Genomic DNA, 20,370 nt, shown 5'->3' with positions numbered 1-20,370 from the left:
CACTCTCTCTCTCTCTCTCTCTCTCACACACACACACACACACACACACACTGCCTCGGTAGGGTCTCTGTGTGACATCTGTATCTGTGCTGGCAGTGAAGCGGTGGAAAGGTTATCTGCGCTGTGAAACGCCCTCAGAGGTCGATGTTACACAGGGACCAAACCGGGTCAGAAAACCCCCTGTGCCGGTTTGAGCCGGTCTGGAACACGCTCCCATGAGCTCTGCAGCCGACAAATCCCCCAAACCACTCCTACAGTTACTGAAGGACAGAAGTTCACCTGAGCAACAGACAAAACCGTGACGTTCAGCGTGATGATAGTGTTATTTTAGTATCATTAATATAGTGTTTATTAATATCAGTCATTTCATTATTTAGTAATTTTGTTCTGTCTTTGTTGATTTTATTGGTTTTTTATAAATTTTTAGTTTTAGTAATTTAAGTACTTCAACTTAAAATAAATGCAAATTAACCAAAAACCCTCCAAACTAGAGATTTTAATGAACAGAAGAACTACTTGTGTGAATGCCACAATAAAAGTACATAAACAACAAGTAATAAGAAACTGGTTGATGAGTGGTGATCTTGCTGATACCGATATGGTGGCCGATAGCGATAACATAAAAAATTAACATATATCGTCCGATACCGATATGGTGGCCGATAACGATAACATTAAAAATTTATATATATCGTCCGATACCGATATGGTGGCCGATAACATTAAAAATGAATATATATCGTCCGATACCGATATGGTGGCCGATAACATTAAAAATTAACATATATCGTCCGATACCGATATGGTGGCCGATAACAGTAACATTAAAAACGAACATATATCATCCAATACCGATATGGTGGCCGATAACGATAACATTAACAATGAACATATATCGTCCAATACCGATATGGTGGCCGATAATGATAACATTAACAATGAACATATAACGTCCAATACCGATATGATGGCCGATAACGATAACATTAAAAATGAACATATATCGTCCGATACCGATATGATGGCCGATAACGATAACATAAAAAATTAACATATATTGTCCGATACCAGTATGGTGGCCGATAACGATAACATTAAAAATGAATATATATCGTCCGATACCGATATGGTGGCCGATAACATTAAAAATGAACATATATCGTCCGATACCAATATGGTGGCCGATAACATTAAAAACGAACATATATCGTCCAATACCGATATGGTGGCCGATAATGATAACATTAAAAATGAACATATATCGTCCGATACCGATATGATGGCCGATAACGATAACATAAAAAATTAACATATATTGTCCGATACCAGTATGGTGGCCGATAACGATAACATTAAAAATGAATATATATCGTCCGATACCGATATGGTGGCCGATAACATTAAAAATGAACATATATCGTCCGATACCAATATGGTGGCCGATAACATTAAAAACGAACATATATCGTCCAATACCGATATGGTGGCCGATAACGATAACATTAACAATGAACATATATCGTCCGATACCGATATGGTGGCCAAATACTCCTAAGGCCCGTTTACACCATGAATGATAACTATAAAAGATAACTATATTAGCGTTCACACCAGCGGACGATATTGTTCTGTATATTCTAATCGCGCGCTTGTCTGTCGCTTTAAATGCTCGAGTCATGCTCGTTACAGCAGGATGGATTCTGATTGGCTGTCGATATTTTTATCGTTCATCATCTACATTCGCTCTGAAAGTGATTCAAGCGATATCGTTCCTCTGTGCCGTTATCGTTATAGCTGTGGTGTGAACTCTGCTGTTCTGTAATACTGATAACAATTTTTTCCGATTTTATCGTTATACTAGTTATCGTCCTTGGAGTGAACGTCAGTCTCGGGGTCATTCACACCGAACACACTCTCGGGTACATCTGCGCTGTTTTTAAAACCATTTAAAAAAGTTAAAAACACAACAGATCAATGGTTTAAGTCAAAGACGCCTGGTTAATAGGAAAATGAGCTGAATGAGGGCTCAAAAAAACTCAATAAACAGAACAAAGAAGCAGGAGAGGCCTTTGACCTTTAAAACAGACACTAAAAAGATTGAGCAGAACATGCACTTTACACAGATCCGTTCCTGTCAAACGTAACTCGATTGTTTTGGGGCGTCTTTCATTAGTATTGTTCAGGGCACAATGTGTCTCTCGCTCATTAACTGATTACAAGCAGTTAGTCTAGCAAATTCATTTGCGCTGTTATTTAGACAGATGTGCAGGAAAATTAGTTAACCTGATAATGCCTTTTTGGCTAAGCCCTCTAAATGACCAACATCAAACTAAGCATTTAAATATGATCTTACTAAGATAATATCTACTATTGGCAGATATAGAGTGATGACTGATATTTATACGCATGTTATGTCTTAATGTCTCTGAATAAAGCAAAAAATTACTGTATATTCCCACTATATGAGCCACAATCTGCTTTTATTTCACGTGTCAGGCTTTACAGGGTTAAAGCAAGACTAATGCATGACATTTGATCAGACAAACTGTGACATTTAGAGAATTAGACGCAGTGTACAGGGACATTGCACAAGGCGATTGATTAAACTAGTTATGTTTGACCATGCAAAAGACGTTTAGTGTCGCTATGCAGTTGCTAGGGTGTTGCTAAGTCTCTGCGATACTGCGATAGTCTTGCTGAAGTAATCTTTAAGAAAGCTCTGTTTTCAAACCTTGTTCAACAAAGAAATCCTAATGGACAGAGACGGGATAGTCATGCTGTGCCGGGAATACTGCACTCGGATTGGATGAGAGGAAGTGATGATGAATCATGCATCATCACTTCCCATCCTACATGATTTCCTTCTGAAATAAAAATCACATTACAGGCATTAAACGGCTGTCGAATGTTACAGTAAAAGCTGCGAGCCAGAGAACACGCTCGAGAACATCTGAAATGAAAATAACAGTAAGACGAGTTGGGAAACCCAGCAGAGTCAGAGAGTCTAATGGGGATCGAGAGCAAAGGCCTGTGGGAAAACATGACCTCGATTTCCCAACATCAATAATTGCAGCATTTACAAGTGAATACTACTGAGTATGAACCGCTGTCAAAGAGAAGTAGACAAGAAACAGGGATGAAATAAACCACACTAACGGATCTTTAACGGTTTAGTTTAACACACATTAAAGGCACAGTCATCTTTCTGCAGAACGCAAAAGTAGTTTAGCACATTTTTCAGGTTGCTCTTTTCATACAATGAAAGTGAATGAGAATGAGCAACAAAAATCGCCATGAAAGTATTACAGTAAAACGATTTTTCGAAGTTAAATATGTTTTAGAATAAAACGCAGTGTTTAACTTACTTGCTTCTTTGTAATTATTTGTGACATTTACTAGTGTACTCTATATGACTTAAAGGATTAGTTCACTTTCAAATAAACTTTTGCTTATAATTTACTCACCCCCATGTCATCCAAGATATCCATGTCTTTCTGTCTTCAGTCGAAAGAAATGAAGATTTTTGATGAAAAGATTTCAGGATATTTCTCCATAAAATGGAAGTCAATAGACCCCATACGGTTCAAGGTCCAAATGAGAGGTTCAGTACAGCTTCAAAAGGGCTTTAAACCACATCAAACACTACCAGACGATCAATAAGGGTCTTATCTAGCCAAACGATCGGCCATTTTCTTTAAAAAATAAATAAAGTTTAAGTTTTATAAGCACAAATGCTCGCCTTGATCTGTTCATTCAAATACACAATTACGTTGAAAAGGTCACGCTAGACGCAGGCGGAAAGACGTTTGAATATGTGGATAAGGTCCTCTTTCCGCTCATTTTTAAACACTGACTCGGTAGTTCCGCCTGTGTCTAGCGTGACCTTTTCAACGTAATTGTTTATTACGTGACGTCACGAGCGCGCATCACTGAACAGAGCAAGGCGAGCATTTGTGCTTATAAAACTTAAACTTTATTTATTTAAAAAAAAAAGACCGATCGTTTGGCTAGATAAGACCCTTATTGATCGTCTGGTAGTGTTTGATGTGGTTTAAAGCCCTTTTGAAGCTGTACTGAACCTCTCATTTGGACCTTGAACCGTATGGGGTCTATTGACTTCCATTTTATGGAGAAATATCCTGAAATCTTTTCATCAAAAATACAAGAAAGACAGAAAGACATGGATAGCTTGGATGACAAGGGGGTGAGTAAAATTATAAGCAAAAGTTTATTTGAAAGTGAACTAATCCTTTAAGTGCAAAATATTCTTAAGTCACGTGTCTGTGTAAAAAAACAATGAAAACAAAACTAGTTATGTGCTGAACCGAAATTGCATGCTATATACTAGGCACTACATTAGGTTTGAAACGTACTTATAGTTCAGATCAAAACACTAATAGGTCTATGGTACTTATCAAAATAGAGCAAATCACCTTTCGAAAGTAACCTGACGCTTCAAATATTGTAATGATTACATCGTTACACCAGTAGGTGGAGACAAGTGACTTAATGTGGGTCATTGAATCATTCATTCAAGAGATCCGTACAAAAACGCTGATTCATCCAGTAATGAAACAAGTGACGTCTTTATGAGTGAGTCATTGAATCATTCACTCAAGAGATTCGTTCAAAAACACTGATTCATCCAGTAATGAAACAAGTGACGTCTTTATGAGTGAGTCATTGAATCATTCACTCAAGAGATTTGTTCAGAAACACTGATTTATCCAGTAATGAAACAAGTGACGTCTTTATGAGTGAGTCATTGAATCATTCACTCAAGAGATTCGTTCAAAAACACTGATTCATCCAGTAATGAAACAAGTGACGTCTTTATGAGTGAGTCATTGAATCATTCACTCAAGAGATTCATTCAAAAACACTGATTCATCCAGTTATGAAACAAGTGACGTCTTTATGAGTGAGTCATTGAATCATTCACTCAAGAGATTCATTCAAAAACACTGATTCATCCAGTAATGAAACAAGTGAAGTCTTTATGAGTGAGTCATTGAATCATTCACTCAAGAGACTCGTTCAAAAACACTGATTCATCCAGTAATGAAACAAGTGACGTCTTTATGAGTGAGTCATTGAATCATTCACTCAAGAGAATCGTTCAAAAATACTGATTCATCCAGTAATGAAACAAGTGACGTCTTTATGAGAGTCATTGAATCATTCATTCAAGAGATTCATTCAAAAACGCTGATTCATCCAGTAATGAAACAAGTGACGTCTTTATGAGTGAGTCATTGAATCATTCACTCAAGAGATTTGTTCAGAAACACTGATTTATCCAGTAATGAAACAAGTGAAATCTTTATGAGTGAGTCATTGAATCATTCACTCAAAGAGATTCATTCAAAAACACTGATTCATCCAGTAATGAAACAAGTGACGTCTTTATGAGTGAGTCATTGAATCATTCACTCAAGAGACTCGTTCAAAAACACTGATTCATCCAGTAATGAAACAAGTGACGTCTTTATGAGTGAGTCATTGAATCATTCACTCAAGAGACTCGTTCAAAAACACTGATTCATCCAGTAATGAAACAAGTGACGTCTTTATGAGAGTCATTGAATCATTCATTCAAGAGATTCATTCAAAAACACTGATTCATCCAGTAATGAAACAAGTGACGTCTTTATGAGTGAGTCATTGAATCATTCACTCAAGAGATTTGTTCAGAAACACTGATTCATCCAGTAATGAAACAAGTGACGTCTTTATGAGTGAGTCATTGAATCATTCACTCAAGAGACTCGTTCAAAAACACTGATTCATCCAGTAATGAAACAAGTGACGTCTTTATGAGAGTCATTGAATCATTCATTCAAGAGATTCATTCAAAAACACTGATTCATCCAGTAATGAAACAAGTGACGTCTTTATGAGTGAGTCATTGAATCATTCACTCAAGAGATTTGTTCAGAAACACTGATTCATCCAGTAATGAAACAAGTGACGTCTTTATGAGTGAGTCATTGAATCATTCACTCAAGAGATTCGTTCAAAAACACTGATTCATCCAGTAATGAAACAAGTGAAGTCTTTATGAGTGAGTCATTGAATCATTCATTCAAGAGATTCATTCAAAAACACTGATTCATCCAGTAATGAAACAAGTGACGTCTTTATGAGTGAGTCATTGAATCATTCACTCAAGAGATTCGTTCAAAAACACTGATTCATCCAGTAATGAAACAAGTGAAGTCTTTATGAGTGAGTCATTGAATAAGTCATTCAAGAGATTCATTCAAAAACACTGATTCATCCAGTAATGAAACAAGTGAAGTCTTTATGAGTGAGTCATTGAATCATTCACTCAAGAGATTTTGTCAGAACCTCTAGTAAATTACATGTTATTTTGTTTAATTGTCCGTTCAGAATCGCTTGAGAGTCGTGATCTCTATCTGAAACAAAAAAATTGTGATTCTCAATTTGTCCATTTTCATTGTCACAACAGCGCGAACATTCTGCTAAACATCTTCTTTTGTGTTCCACAGAAGAAAGCAAGTCATACAAGATTTGGAGCGACACAAGGGCAAGTGAACGTTGATCATTGTTGGATGAACTGTTGCTTTAAATCACTGACACACACACACACACACACACACACACACACACACCAAGAAACCAAGAACTGATCCCTTGCCTAACAGTGAAGACGACAACAGCCCATGAGCATCAGCGCAGCGATCACATGCTCAGAGAACACAAAAGACACACTGTGTGTGATGGAGAGACTTACAGAGGAAGACAAAGAGAGAGACAGATATAGAAAGTTTCAACACTGTAAAAAATCTGATCATTTACAGTATGACTTTCGTCTATTTGTTGCCCCCTGATCTTCAGAAAATTGATTATTGTCATGTGTAGGCTACTTCAACTGAGACATTCAGACACTGACACTAAAATGAGCATCATGGACAAGTTTACGCAAACGACGCTAATATAAAATGGAGGTTAACCAATTAAAACTAAAAAACAACAACTGAAAAACATCAAACGAGAAGCCAAGCAAAAGCTAATGAGAGGATACAGGAGTTTTCAGACTGTAAACAGTCCCATAAAAGTCATGTCACACATCTTCATGTAATATTTTTGAACACACAGGGCTTGAATGAGATTTGAGAGCTGATTATATTATTAAAATGAAAATTGGGTCTGTTCTTCACAAAAAGCAACATGTGAGACTCTCGTGACGGTTATATTAGTCTTCAGTTTCTGTTGCTGTATGGAGGAAAATAAGGAGCAAAAGTGTCAAATATGACCAGTTAAACTTGCCACAATTATGTAATCGTTCAATAAAATGTAAATCGCAATTACAAAAAAAAGTCAGCTTATATTATTCTGTGTACTATGTGTTTTTCTTTCTTTCTACAGGTTATCTTAAGTTTCCCCCCCCCATTGTTTTTAGTTTTAGTATAACATTATAATACCATGCATATTTGTACTTTTCTTTTTTTATTTAAAGAAACCAAACCAATGTATATTTGACTTTTGAGGCTTAATGCTATATAATAATCGCAATTGCAATTTCAAGGGAATAATCGACAATTATGATTTTTGACATAATCATGCAGCCCTACTTAAAATGATGAGTTAAATCTGCATCTGTGCAGTTTAAAGGAAAATAGTACAGTACATGTCAACTTTAACCTACACTAAAACAACGTTGGTCATTTAAAATGGAAAAGAACACAAAACTACATGAGCACAAAACACGGCAGTTCAACAACTAAACTAAAACACTAGTGATTTAAATCCAGACCTGACTCTGGTGTTTTCCTCTTGTTCTCGGCGGGAGATTTCCTGATGGACTGAAGCGTTTGGTCACACACAGTAAACCAGCAGCACCAGCACCACCACACCCCGTCCTGCTCCAATCCAGATCACTGCGGCTTTCTCTGCTCTCTGGAGGAGAACGCTTGGACTATTACTACTGAAGGCCTGGGGCAGGATCTCACACACACACACACACACACAAAGGAAGACTGGCGGCCATGTGACAGAACACCAATAAATCTACAGAACGGAACTGTTTTCCACCAATCTGACATTTTCATCAAAGTGACACACGTTTGCATGTCTGCGTTTGTCAGACGCTACACACATTTCATCAGTTAATGCATTCCCTGGGAATCAAATCCAGGACTTTGGTGTTGCTCTACACTCCATAAACCCCTATTGGTCTTATATACAGCTAATCTTAAAACCAACTAAAATATCGCCAAAACAGGCCTGACCCGTCGAGGCCTGACTCCACTAGACCCCTGAAGGTGTGCTGTGGTGTCTCGCACCAAGATGTTAGCAGCAGATCCTTTAAGTCCTGTAAGATGTGAGGTGTGGCCTCCATGGATCGGACTTGTTTGCTCAGCAAAACTGGCAAAAGTTTGTTGAACAAAACGCCAATAAAGTCATACTTGTCACGTTAAAGCAGTTTTTCATGGTGAGCGATCACCTAGCCACGTAATGCGTGAGGTTATTAATGTACAAAACATTCAAAAGTCTTCTTTATTTCATGATGGGAAAGGCTGGGCTCATGCTTCAAGCTGATTCAAGTCACATTATATGCACAACATTTTCTCGTCAAAATGCTACACGATATAATAGTCTTTTGATGAAGACGGTTGCTATAACAAAAGTAAATAAAAAAACGTTGCTATTGTCAGTAGTTCTAATAATATTGTAACACTGACATGTCATTTTCATAGCACAAGACACGTTTTAAGATCCTTTTAAAACCACTTCAGCTCTGCACCCCCTCACCGACCCACCCGTGGGTCCAATATGGCATCATAATAATCATTTGAAAAAATCTATAAGTTGTACAGCACAAAACTAGACATATATGGTATCGTTTGAAAGATTAGAACCTCAGCTTTCTTGACAACCCAATCACTTTTGCATTTATGTTACATAGAAAAAGATAATAAGGTCTGAATTTGACCCCCCCGCAATGTTGATGTTGAACGCTAAATGTTGATAACGTAATTAATGTTGACGGAACGCAAAAGGCACGACTCTGAAGCGTGGGAAGTGCAGCTAACGTATGGAAGCACTTCTATGAAGATGAAGGGGAAAATGACCTGGACAAGAGCCACACTATATGCAAGTTGTGTCAAACTAAACTAAAATATTTTCGAAACACGACAAACATGAGAAACCATATTGCACGTTTCCAACGCTCGGTTGTACCGGTAACATTAGTTGCCGCCAACCAGAGAACCACAAACTCTATCGCAAATTTGATGGTCAAGGCTTTGCGTCCGTATTCTCTGCGGATGTTAATTTAGTGTTCAGATGTTCATTTCATAAAAGCTGTTTTCGATTGTGGTATACAGCAAAAATGTGTCTGTGCTCAGGATTTAGTTTTGACTCACAAGTCTAATGGTGCATTCACACCGGACGCGATTCGCGCGAGTGATTTACATGTTAAGTCAATGCAGAGACGCGAAATGGAATTCTGCGGCGCGATTCGCGCGAATGAGGTGGCGAGATTCACGCGATTCGCGCGATTGAGGCGGCGCGAAGGACGCGAATTGAGCGTTTTGAACGCGCAAATCGCGGGAAGTTGAAAGTTGAAAAAAAGTAGAAAAATCTGAACTTTGGCGGATATTTCGCGCCGCGTTAACCAATCAGGAGCTTGCTCTAGTAGTGAAAACAATGAGGAGAAAATCTGTATATTAATATCTGGTTCAGACAATATGATTATCACGGTGATAACATTAAATGACATGAAACAAAACACAGTCTCTTTTTGTTAAATGCAAGTTTATGTATGATCAATAATACAAAGGTATAAGTAAAAGGTATAATAAGCTATACATGAAATAAAGCAAACAATTCAGTCAAACATTTATCGCCAACGTTTAACGCCTCGGGACTAAACAAAGGGCGCCAATGTGAGTGTGCACACCGACGCGCAAAACGCCAGGCATAAAAGCGTCAATTTTAAATAAACGCCTCTGGTTCGTTTTTTTATTTTTACGCGGCGCGTAAAAAACTGGCCGACCAATGAGACCGCCGCTTTTGTTCACGTGCCTGGAGCTGCTGAAGTGACATTAAAACACGACTTGGTGGCGCTCAAGCACAAAACGCTCTTGCCGAGCACACATTGATACGACGAAGAAGTAGTAAGTAGACAAAGAAGAAGATGAGCAGCTAATGCTGCTTGCCAGTTACAAAAAGTGTGTGAATGGTTTTGGCCATATACATAATATGCCTGTGGTTTTGGCAAGCACGTAAATACTGTCTCTCTTCTTCTTCTGTGTGACAAGCGAGTGTCAGAAGCGTAAGTGCCGCAGCACCACCTTGTGTACCGGGAGCGCATCGACTGAATGTGCACGTTCACTCGGCGCATCGCCAGTGAAAATCGCTTGGGTGTGAACACTCAAGACGCGCCGAAAAACGTTACGAAAAACGCTGGCGATAAGCGCGCCGATATTCGTCCCGGTGTGTACAGGCCTTAACGTTACAACTGCAACGTACAGTTATAGCCTAAAAATATAAAGTAATGAAACTTCTCTTTGCCTTCAGTCTAAACGATTTGCCAGGGAACAAATTATAGATCCATGAGACCAAAGATAGGCCGTTACAAGACGAATTATAGCTCGAGACACCACAGAGACATCAGAGCCAGCGGCAGACGGCAGAAGGACTGGCAGAGGAAAGGCTGCTCTCACCGGGGTTAATGAGCGCTGAGCGCCGCTGATCCACTGGAGCTCACAACTCCGAAAACGCCAGATAAAATGTTCAAATAGGCACTCTTTATATAAATAAACCACATATTTGAGATTTAAACAACTACATTATCGACTGAAAAAGTCTTAAAACTACGTTTTGTCACACATTAACAGTAGATTTTAACAAAAAAGCCCATGTCAGCCATTTCTAAACGAGACGAGCCGCTGGCGGAAGCCCCGCTCATGACGCGAATTCGCGTCTGTTGTGCTGTGAATGTCACGCGCGATTCGTGCGAATTTCACGTGCGATTGAAGCAAGTAAACTCAAAATGTTCAAGCTTCCACCTTCGCGCGAATCGCATCCGGTGTGAACGCACCATTAGACTCTATTATTTATTTGTGTATAAGAGCAGCTGTATGTTACTAGTTATTCAGAATAGTCCACAAGCATTACTTTTGTATGAGAGCTGCTGGTACAGAATTCTATATTTTTGTATTAAAGCTGTGGTTTTGGCACAGCAAAATGTTTATATTGCTCACTGCACATAACAGGAGGTTATAACTTTATGTCAGTGATTCAGAATATGCTGAAGTCTGTATTAATTTACTACAAGTATGCTGCTACAGACACTTTTCCTGTTGTTTTTTTTGCAATGGTGGGACATTTATTAATAAAATATATTGGAAGTAAATTCATTGTGGGCCATTACAAATACTTTGCTTTAAAAGTACCAAGTGAGAAAAAAGAAAATTTGTTTAGAAAAAAAAGGTGCATCGATAATCGTTTTATAAACGCACCGCAGCCCTCTGAATCGTAATCGAATCAAATCGTGAGATTCCCACCCGTACCGATGTCCAGATCAAAACATGTGATGCAGACAAATACTCTTATTATCCTTAGTTTTGATCGTCTTTGTTAGCCGCGATTTTTGATGACGTCCTCACCTATTGCGTCATACGTCCAAAAAGCTGAGAATCTCAGTTCTCTATAGAAATGACGATCATGCTTCAAGACCAATCAGAGCCCGAGATTTCCCTTTAAATTGTGAATAAATACAGTATAATATATGCAATATTCCACCACTGTGTTAAAATTGAGAGTTTTCTGTAAAATGAGACCATTTATCAATTGGGTAGGGCGCTCTTTTAAATTCAGATATGCCTAATTCTCAAAAAATTTCTAAATACGCTGCAGAGCTGAAGTGGTTAAAACGTTAAATGTATGTAATACATACTTTTAATCCATTCAATTCAGGAACACTGAATGAACGTCTTCATGGAAAGATTGAGTATTTTGGAGTATTTTGATAAGAAAATGCCACCTGGCCATTGATTCTGTTGGGTCGTTTATCAGTCACAGATACTGTACAGACAATCTGACCCAATATGGCTCAGTTGTTTTTAGGCTTGTCGCAATAATCAATATATCGCACAATATATGTACATGACCTCAATAATTTTTTGTGATGCAATATATCGCCCATTATCTTTACATGATAATGAATGTCACCAACATTATACTCGACTGTGCTTCATCTTGTATGTTTTCCATGATGGAGGCGAAAGTGATTCTCGGCCAGTTCCTTCATACACAGAGCGTTTATCGGCGGGAAAGAATATGTTTGGAAGAATAAGCCCAAATGGACTCGATTTCAAAGCCGCAATCCCCTGTTCCGCTGCACATATAAATGTCAACGCAGAATGATGAGTGTTCAAGCTGTTTCACAATGGAAAATGTTTTTTTTTTACTATTTATTACATTTTTTATTTAGGATAGTATATTTTTTACCCTTAATTTCCATGATCTAAAGAATTAAAAGGTTGACATGTGAAAGTGTTGCATTATTATACTGTTATATTAGGATTATATATCCAGTGGCATAAAATAGTCTTAAAATGACAATAATATAGTTTTCGCAATTATTTATGAGACGATATATCGCGAAACAAAAAGTAGTTATCGTGAGTTGTTCTATATACAGTATCTTGCTCTGTCGAGCGGCAAAAGTGATTCTACACCGGCTAAATTGGGTTAACCCCATGCATTTCCATTGTGAGGGAATGGACTCCGCCCACACGCCACGCCCCCAGCTAAGACACGATGCCGAGCTCATCTGAAGGCCACAGAAGTTTGGAGGTCTGGAGATCTGCAGAAAGTTGGCGACTTCTGTGACCCTCAGCATGCGCTGACCCCGCTCTGTGATTTCACTTCGTGGCTGAGTTGCTGTTGTTCCCAATCGCTTCCACTTTGTTATAACACCATTAACAGTTGAGCGTGGAATATTTTGTAGTGAATTCAGTGTTTTGGAGGGGTGTCCCAATGCTTTTGGCAATATAGTGAATATTATTATCGCCCAGCTCTAATCTGCTAGATATTATAAACATTAACAACATGATTTTCCGTAAAGCTGCTTTGAAACAATGCAAGTGACATACAAGAAACATCCTTTAAAAGTCATTGGGGTTCATGTGAACTTCGGGTCATAACCGTTACCGTATATGCAATTCATAACTCATAAAAGCCACTATGCATAGTTTGCATTTTGCGCACCTGGTGATTTGCATTTATAACAGCTGCTCAACTCTAAATAACACACACACACACACACACACACATCACATTCTCTGCATGTCTTGTGTCTCCGGCAGACAATTACTAGAGCTGGAAAGATTTGGTGGTGAATCCAAAGGGACAAATACTTCAATAACATTAAAAAAGAAAGTAAAATAGATCTGATGATGTAAAATGCGAGGCCTCCGGCTGGATAGGGAGGAGGAATTCAACTAAACTTGATCTGAATCAATCAAAAACATCATTTACTTAATCTATGAATTATTTATATAAATCGCCAAAGGGAGGTTTGGTCAGATTCGGCTTACAGACGGAGATTTTTGGGGCCTAAATACAGCTGAACACACACAAGTGTGCACAAAACAAGTGCAAGTCGACTGAAACACAGCCATAATGAACCCTCTGGTGCTCTTCGTTTAGGGGTTGCATTGGTCGTCTTCCCGGTCATAAGTGGCCTAAAAATTAAACTTCCTCCACCCCAGTAAAACCAATGCAATTTATTTTTCTTCAATAATATTTTTTCTTTTTAATTTTGTATTTTGAGATGATTTGATGGTATTTTTTAATATTTATGCAATAATTATGGTCTATTTTTGCCATTGAAAATTATACAACTTTTTTTTTAAATTATTGCAGTATTTCAGGTTAAAATAGAGACTAGGCCTTAAAAATATATATATTTTTTGAAGGCAGATTAGTGCCCTCTTTTGGAATTATTTAAGAAATCATGCAACCATAGGTGTTTAACATAGATATTTGTTTTGTTAGAAATATAGATTTTTTTCTGTGAATTTGTGTTTTTGCAGATTTTCCATTCATTTCCTATGGGGGTCATTTTTGACCGAAGAGCACAAGTGGGAGTATTTTTTTTATGACCACTTATCATGCTCGAATCATGCCCTCAATTTGTTTTTGTGTTAACATACCTAATGTTTGAAAAGTCACCAAGTTTCATATTTTTCCGATGAAGCTGTGATTTAAAAAAATTCTAATTGTGGTTCATAGGCTCAGTTTTTCATAGGTGTGTGTGCATATAAGTGTGTGCGTGTGTGTGTGTGTGTGTGAGTGGATGTGTCAATATCACACTCTAGATGTTTTAGAGTGTCACCCCTTCACTGCTGTGTACATTTTTTCAGCATCGTGGCCGATTTGTAGATTGTACACAAAAATATTCTGTGAATTTCTGTGTTTTTGCCGATTTCCCATTCATTTCCTATGGTCGGTCATTTATGACCGAAGACAATGAACGCTACTTTTATTTTTACGACCAATTAGCATGCTCGAATCATGACCCCAATTTGTGTGTTTAGTGTTTACATACCTAATGCAAGAAAAGTCACCAAGTTTCATATCTGTGATTTTTAACATTTCAAAAAAGAAATCCGGTCAAAAATGACCGAAGAGCACCAGAGGGTTAAAACATCCAGTGGATTTCCACTTGAAAAGTGTGTGAAATAAATTGCAATAGCCTTCATATCCAACTCCTCCAGCCTTAAATGGATATTTCACCCAAACACATGCTTTAGGGAAGTTAATAACATTGGATTGACTTTCATTGTATGCACAGAAAGATCTTCTTTTGTGTTTTCCCAGAGGAAAGAAACTCATACAGGTTTGGATATACAGCATCAGTGAATCATTTCTGGGTGAACTGTCGCTTTAAAGAAACAAACGCCGCTGAAAACATGATTAATTGCGTCTGACTGATTGGTCCAGTAGATCTAGTGACGTGTGAACTAGGCTAATGCAGTGAGGCGTGTGTTAATGCGTCTGCAGATCACAGGCCTGTCTCTACAGCTGATGGATTCTGGGTAATGAGATGTAGGAGTCTCAGAGGGCATTTTCAGTCCTGGGTGTGAACTGTGAGCGTTTGTGCGGATTCGCCAGAACCATAGTCATATAAGAATACATAATAAGTAAAACAGGACCACGCGAACATCCTTACGATTTTTGTTGGTCAAAGAAACCTTAGCTGCGTCCGAAATCGAATACTTCTCTCCTATATAGTATGCGAAAAACAAGTGCGTATTCAATGGACACTTTAATATCCCATGAGGCCACGGGAGACGATTTATGAATGGAGGTGATGGGACGCTGGTATGTCACATGATCATGACAACATGGCGGATATAGAACGTCCGGATTACATTCATTCATACTATATAGAACATACTTTTTTAACAGTCGCGAAGTTCGTTCATATTAGGGCTGCGCAATATATCGAAATATCGCAAATGTACATATCGCAATATGCATATCGCAACGGTACGCAATATCTGAATGATTTTAATATGCTACTTCAACATTGTGAAAAGTGTACGTTTTAAGTCGACTCATATAGCAGAGAATAGACTGAGCACACGACTGTTACTTATGAGACTCGCTTGACGTTAAAAAGAGTTATTAAACACAATAACTTGCGAAAAACAACTCCTTGTCTCGCGCTGTCTGACACACACCGAAACGTGCGCACAAGCCGTTCTTTTTTTCGTGTCTTGTTACACACTCAAACTGTCAAACACACACAGTTATGTCAAATGGCTGTCTTGATGAGTATTCATGTAAACAGTCGGTTATGCTTTAAGTGAAAGATATCAGTTGGGGAAAGAAATATATTTTACACACTTAAAGCAATATCGTATCGCATATCGCATTATTTAACAAGAATATCGCATTTTTCTTCAATATCGCACAGCCCTAGTTCATTTTCAAATTCACATAGTACGCGATTTCGGACGCAGCCCTTGGCTGGAGTTGAATGGAAAACATGGACCGGATCGCAGAATCCACGTAAAGGTCTTCACGACACTAGAGCCCGACCGATATGGGTTTTTGGGCGGGCGATACCGATATTAGGGAGTAAAAAAGGAGTCAGATATCGACCGATATTCCTTATGTGTATATTATAGTACAAACTAAACTACAGTCAAAACTAAGCCTGGACACACTTTCCCATTGGTGTCCAAACTGTATATACATAATATACATACATTGTACATAAATACAACAGAACAAACGTATGTTTCATGTCAAACATATGAATGAAAAACAGTTCTTTCAGGTGTTTCATAGGTCTAAACTAGATTCTCAGGTAAAGAAAGAGTAATCAAATGTCAAATATCACTTCATAGTCTTCACTGTATAAATATAGATTAAACCTTATTAAAGTTATTCAGTGTGAGCCATGAAACTTGACTGGCAAACTTTATGTTCGTGTTCACTTAAGTCGAGACACTACAGGTGAATAGGGATTTTTTTTTTTTATTAGAAGATATCACTGTGAAACTTCTCCAGTTTATTACTGGCATAAACATAAGAAAAAAAATGTATTACAAGTTTTGAGTACATCAATGTTTTAATATGCAAATGAGGCCTTATATACGGTACTTAAATATAAGCTCATTTGCATACATTTCCAAAAAACAAAATCTGGAAATTGGAAAGGACCAGGTTTAAAATTCTTGGTTGTATTTGTTGACATATTAGAGGAGAGGGCTTTCACTGAGGGGATTCTGGGTATCTGATTTTGTGCTCTAGTAAATTGGAGAATACTGACAATAGCCTTAAAAAAATCTATTTTCGCCATGTTTTTTGGAGTAAAGGGACCTATAAGTCAGGATTGGAATGATATATCATCAAATCCCTCTGGGAAAAGCCTTTAGAATATAGTTAAGACTGGAAAGGTTGAGCTTCTAGGTGCTCCTGAAGTGGATAATCTGACTCTGAGTGTGAGAAAAACAGCCTTTAACGTTTTATATCGTATAATGTCATACATTTCTATGAAATCCCCAACCTACAAACAAAATATATATTCAGGTAATTAATATCAAGAGTATAACATATTTAAAACACATGGAAATTGATAAATAAATAAATGATTAACAGCAATAGCCTTAAGCTGAAGAGAACTACCTCAACAAAAACTGCACACGATCTGTCCCTGTTTGTTGTGTGTCCATCTATAACTAATTTAATCTAAATCTAATTTATTCTGACGGGGTTTCATCGTCTAATATGTTGTTGTTTACTTTCTTTTTAGTACCTCTTGCAACTTGGTCTTTCTGTGATCGTTTATGAGCTGATTTCGGCGATGTCTGCAGTATTTTCTCTCAGACGGAGAATACACAAGGAAGCGACAGCTCTTACCACATAGTGGGAAATTCACATCAGACCAATCACATGTGGTTTTCGGCTGCAAACTTTCGCGGTTTTTTAGTTTTACAAAGGAAATGTCCATATTTGGATTGGCCAGCGCTGTGTGTGAGACTGAGAGCTTTATAATGAGACCAGGCGTGACATGTTTCTGTGAATGGAGACGGCACGAGAGCTCGCGTTAGAATAACTTTTGATGATTTCCGGTAGAAATCTAAAGACAAAAATAACCACCTTAATGTGTAATGTTGACATATTTTTTTTATTTTGACATGAAAGCTTACATGTTAAGGGAGCAAACTGGCCCAAAATCTCAAAGTTCTCACCTGCCGTGTCTCGCTTAACGGAACTATGTTTACAATGATACTCGACAAGACCGGCATTGACATAATTTGTGTGAATATTCACGCGCTGTGAGACGTGTGGGCGCGCGTTCATATCGGTGGCATCTCTGCGGCATATAAGCCGATGCCGATATATCCCCAACAGGCTAATATCGGCCGATAAAATCAGCAGACTGATAAATCGGTCAGGCTCTACACGACACCCCGCCAAAATAAAAGTTCAGTTTAACTTGAAGAAGTTATGACCGAAATATATTATTGTACAACAAAATGTGCTTCTCAAAGCAATAATAATAATTTATTAAAACATAGTTTTTTTAAGGAATATAACAGTATTACAATTGTTCATTCTACTTTTAATTTAAATCCGTAAACCTGTTGTGAAGGTCTTTGTTTGACCCCAAAAATTTATTTTGATTACATTTTTAAAAAATATTTAAATTGTAAAGTTTGCATTTATTTGATCACCTCGTCACGGCTTTACTGTACTGACGAGTTTATTATTTATATAATTTGGCTCATATCAGTGTTATTTTAGTATCTACTGAGATACTAGTATAATTTGTATTCATATTTTGAATGTTTTAAATTTTTAATTTTCTGTTTTCATTGTAATTGTAGGTGTTTTTAGTCATTTTGTTGTGTTTTTGACATTTTTAAATATATGTCTATAGTTCTTTAATTCAGTTTATTAAAACATTGTTTTAAGGAATATCACACAGTATTACAATTATACATTCTTGTTTCAATTTAAATCCGTAAACCTGTTGTGAAGGTCTTTGCTTGTCAAAAAAAAAAAATTATTACATTTTTAAAAATTTTTTAAATGGTTAAAATTTGCATTTATTTGATCACCACCATTTATATATATATATATATATAAAAAAAATTCATAGGGCACTATTATTGCTACAACTTTAATAAATTATTAAATTGTTAAAGTTTTATGAATTCAATTGATTTGGACATGACTTTTGATTATTCGAATTCAATGCACATTAAAATGGAATCCACATCAAATAATTTTAATTAAAAAATAAAACGGAATTTAGGAAAAATTGGAAATTAATTGATACGGTTAAGCTCGGAAAAAGACAAAAGGCACCATAACATTGACTAGTGCATTATATTCCAAGTCTTCTGACGTCATGTGATGCTTTATAGGATGAACAGACCCCAAATTAAAGGGTTAGTTCACCCAAAAATGAAAATTCTGTCATTAATGACTTACCCTCATGTCGTTGGACACCCGTCAGACCTTCGTTCATCTTCAGACACAAATGAAGATATTTTAGTGTAAATCTGATGCTCTGAAAGGCCTCCATTGGCTCAATGGCACGGTTCACTCTCAAGACCCTTAAAAGACACTAAAGACGTCGTTACAAAGTCCATCTCACTACAGTGGTTCTACAATAACTTTATGAATCGACGACAATAGTTTTTGTGCGCAAAAAAACCCCTAAATAACGACTTATATAGTGATGACGATTTCAAAACACGGCCTCATGAAGCTTCGAAGCGTTATGAATCAGTGAGTCGATTCAGTGGTTTGAATCGCCAAATTTCAGCAGTTTGACACGCGATCCGAATCATGATTCGACTCACTGATTCATAACGCTTTGAAGCTTCATGATGCATTATTTTGAAATCGTCATCACTATATAAGTCGTTATTTAGGGTTTTTTTGCGCACAAAAACTATTCTCGCCGATTCATAAAGTTATTGTAGAACCACTGTAGTGAGATGGACTTTGTAACGACGTCTTTAGTGTCTTTTAAGGGTCTTGAGAGTGAACCGTGCATTGTGCCAATGGAGGCCTTTCAGAGCATCAGATTTACACTAAAATATCTTCATTTGTGTTCTGAAGATGAACGGAGGTCTGACGGGTGTCCAACGACATGAGGGTGAGGAATTAATGACAGAATTTTCATTTTTGGGTGAACCAACCCTTTAAGTTGTTTTTGTGGTGCTTTCCATAATTTTTTTCATTTCATTACAAGAAACTCTGACATTCTGTTCCCCAAACGAAAGTCATACGGGTTTAGAAAGACAGGATCTATTCCTAAAGCGAGACGTGCATGAGAAACTGTGTTGAGCCGTGTTCTCCGGTCTCTGGTTCACATGACCTCCGCGGCGCCTGGAGGACACACACAGCCGGAGAGTCACGCAGACCGCATTACGGAGAGCTTTAAGGTATCTGAGGAATGTTATTTTCCATCAGCGCTGTGAGAGGAAGCAGCACAGCAGCCTGTTTACAGACATTAACTTAATACAGGTGAATCCTCTTAGAGTATCAACACTGATGCTGCTGTTTACTGATCATGTGCTCAGTCTACAATCCACAAATACAGGCAAAACTATCCCATTCTGCAGCGAATCAACTCCTGGAGCACGGAAAAACACACTCTCAGCATATCGGAATGATTACTGAAGGATCATGTGACTCTGAAGACTGGAGTAATGATGATAAATTCAGCTTTGATCACAGGATATAAATTACATTTTACTATATATTCACGTAGAGAACAGATGATTTACACTGGAATAATATTTCACAATTTTACAGTATTTTTGATAAAATGGTGAGCCATTTAAAAAACAAAAACAT

At 37.5% G+C, this 20,370-nt stretch overlaps 1 protein-coding gene across 3 annotated transcripts in view; it reads right to left on the bottom strand.

Annotated features, from left to right (window-relative positions):
* The window catches only part of rab27b (RAB27B, member RAS oncogene family), a 77,513-nt gene that overhangs the window by 32,758 nt on the left and 24,385 nt on the right, over positions 1 to 20,370 (bottom strand). Inside the window, exon 2 of one of the 3 annotated variants that reach the window (XM_079834176.1) lies at positions 7,781 to 7,923. The exons of the other annotated variants lie outside the window; for them this stretch is intronic. The gene's annotated coding sequence lies outside the window, so the exon portion shown is untranslated. The remainder of the gene's footprint in view (positions 1 to 7,780; positions 7,924 to 20,370) is intronic. 3 annotated transcript variants of the gene reach the window in all.

The sequence above is a fragment of the Gobio gobio genome (assembly GCF_949357685.1).
Source record: "Gobio gobio genome assembly, chromosome: 14".
Lineage (NCBI taxonomy): Eukaryota > Metazoa > Chordata > Actinopteri > Cypriniformes > Gobionidae > Gobio > Gobio gobio.
Note: the sequence above shows the minus strand (reverse complement) of the source record. Positions and strands in the feature narration are given on the sequence as shown.